The sequence below is a fragment of the Rhinatrema bivittatum genome, chromosome 3 (genome assembly GCF_901001135.1).
Source record: "Rhinatrema bivittatum chromosome 3, aRhiBiv1.1, whole genome shotgun sequence".
Classification (NCBI taxonomy): Eukaryota; Metazoa; Chordata; class Amphibia; order Gymnophiona; family Rhinatrematidae; genus Rhinatrema; species Rhinatrema bivittatum.
This window is the reverse complement of record NC_042617.1, coordinates 231853730-231856605: the sequence shown is the minus strand read 5'-3', so window position 1 is coordinate 231856605 and position 2876 is coordinate 231853730. Positions and strand designations below refer to the sequence as shown.

The 2876-nt window shown below is 44.4% G+C and overlaps 1 pseudogene; it reads left to right on the top strand.

Moving 5' to 3' along the window:
* The first annotated feature begins 698 nt into the window (after positions 1–698).
* On the top strand, positions 699–2478 carry LOC115088542 (annotated as a pseudogene).
* The last annotated feature ends 398 nt before the right edge of the window (positions 2479–2876 follow it).

Below are 2876 nucleotides of genomic sequence, written 5' to 3'. Positions count from 1 at the left end.
TTCAGGATCCCTAGCTCATGGTTCGCAACAAGTTCTGAAGGCCTCGAAGCCCTCGGTCACAACATTTAGTTTCCTATTGCTTGATCTTTCTGCAAAAAGGTCTAGTGAAGGGTCTAGCCCACATGTGTCAAACACAAGGCCCATAGGCCAAATCCTACCCGCTGCCTTGTTTTTGTGGCCCGCCAGTGATATGGGCGGCTGAGGAGAAATCGGTGAAAATATGTGTCAGCAGTACCGCAGCAGTGCGACTCCTATGAGCAGCGTGCTACGGCACTGTAGGCACTTCCCCCATGCAATCACCAATCCCGTCCCGGCCGCTCAGCAATCACATGCGTATCGCATCCCAGCTCTGCTACCACAACGTAGCGTGGTGGTGGAGCCGCGGCACACAGATCATCACGGCTGGGCGCCATTTTCTTTTTGTGCCCATGTGGAGCAGGTAAATATAACTGGTGGCAGCAGGCTCTCTGGGGGCTGTGGTAAATATGAAAGCAGGCTCTCTGGCGACTAGGGGAAATATGGCAGCAGGCTCTCTGGTGGAAATATGGCAGCAGGCTCTTTGTGGAGGCAGTAATTATGTGACAACAGGCTCTCTGAGGGGGCACTTATGTGACAGCAAAATGGTCCTAAAGGATATCTTGGTCTTTTACTTAGGTGGCGCCCCACAACATCTCTGGTGGAACAATTTGAATCCCAAAATGTCCAACAAGAGAAAAGTTAATGCAGAAGGAAGACAATTTCATGAAAGATGGGAAAGCGAATACATATTTGTGCTTCAAGGAGAAAAACCAGTATGTCTTTTGGCATACTGTGTTCAAGGCAGTAGCGGTGTTCAAGGAATACAATATACGTTGGCATTTTGAGACCAAACATGGAACTAAGTATGCAAAATATAGCTCCAAGAAAAACAACAAATGGTCCAAGAATTAAAACAAAACTACAATCGAAGCAGAAGATGTTCACAAAAGCTGCAGCCCAAAATGATGCAGCAGTGAAAGCTAGCTTTATTGTGGCTGAAGAAATCACTCAGGCTTCTAAGTGTTTTTCAGAGAGTGAATTTTTGAAGGGGTGCATGCTAAAGGTGTGTGAGCACATGTGCCCTGATCAGATACAGAGTTTTAAAAATGTCAGTTTGTCAAGAAACACCATCGCAAACAGAGTTGAGGAACTAGCAGGAAACCTGACGACACAGCTGGCATGCAGTTATCTGCCTTTTTCATTAGCTGTTGATGAAAGCACAGACAACACAGATACAGCACATCTATCCATTTTTATAAGAGGCGTGAAGGCAGACATCTCTATCACTGAGGAGCTCTTGGATGTAGGTGCCATGCATGGGATGACAACAGGGAAGACATTTTTGATACGTGGAGAAGTCCATAAGTAAACATAAGTTATCCTGGGGAAAGTTGGTGGGGCTAACTACTGATGGATCACCTGCCATGTGTAGAGAAAAAAAACAGGCTTGGATGGATTAATGAAGGAGAAAATGCAAGGAATTAACTGCCACACACGTTTGCATTATCCATCAAGAAGCTTTGTGTGGAAGATAATATAATGACCACGATCATGAAAACAGTGAACTTCATTCGGGCGCATAGCTTGAATCATCGACAGTTCTAGGTGTTTTTGCAAGAGATGGATTCAGAGCTTGGAGACAGGTCCTACCATACAGAAGTAAGGTGGCTGAGTAGGAGCACAGTCCTTAAACGATTTTTTGAGCTTAAAGAAGAAATTGCACTTTTATGCAAAGTAAAGGAAAACCCTTGCCTGAAGTGTCAGATCCAAACTGGCTGTGTGATTTTGCTGTGTTGTGTGACATAACAGATTATCTCACCCAACTGAATCAGAAGCTGCAGGGATGCAAACAAGCCATCATGCAGGTGTCTGACATGATTACAGCTTTCCAGCGTTAACTTCACCTATGAAAGTCCCAAGTGGACCAGGACAATCTTGTTCACTTTCCTGCTTGTCAGAGCATCTCAGCCTCATTTCCCAGTGTTTATTCAACTGTCGGCTACCAAATTGGGCTGGTTAATTAATGAGTTTGATCAGCGCTTCTCTGACTTTAGAACACAGCACTCAAGCTTTGCCATCGTAGCCAATCCTTTCAGTACAAACGTCAACAATGCACCCCATCATCTTCAGATGGAATTAATTGATGTTCAAAGTGGTAATCGCCTGAGAGCAAAGTTCCAGGATGCTAAAATTGAGGACTTTTATTGTCTACTACTCCCTGCTTTGATGCCACAGCTCTGACTTCATGCTGCCTGTATTCTGTACATGTTTGGGAGCACCTATCTATGTGAACACATGTTTTTGATAATGAATCTAAACAAGACTAAGCATAGATCACGCATTACCAATGACAACCTCCATGCTGTTTTACAGATTGCTACAGCACAAGACCTACAACCAGACATAGACACACTGACCACTGGAAAACGGTGTCAAACATCCAGCCAGAAAACAAAATAGGTAAGCATTTTTACAAACCTGTTTTGTGTTATTTAACAATATGTTCAGCCTTATGGTTGCCTTCAACGGGCTATAAATGTAACTACACCTAACTGGCATAGCTACATTTATACAGTCGCAGAATTACTAACGGCCCTTTGAAGACAACCATAAGGCTGATGTGGCCCTCGGTAAAAATGAGTTTGATACCCCTGGTCTAGCTTATAATTTCCTTCAGGTATAGGTGGTGTCTTTAGGCTGTCTTAGGGGAAAGGTGCAGGGAGTGTCCCTGGCTTCCCATCCGGATGTTCTTCAGTTTCTTCGAGGGCCAAAAAACTTGTGGCTGTTGGTGCAGAAGGTGTGTCGCTCATAGAATCTTAGTTTGTTTCTAAGGGTGTTGTGTGAGGCTCCATTCAAGC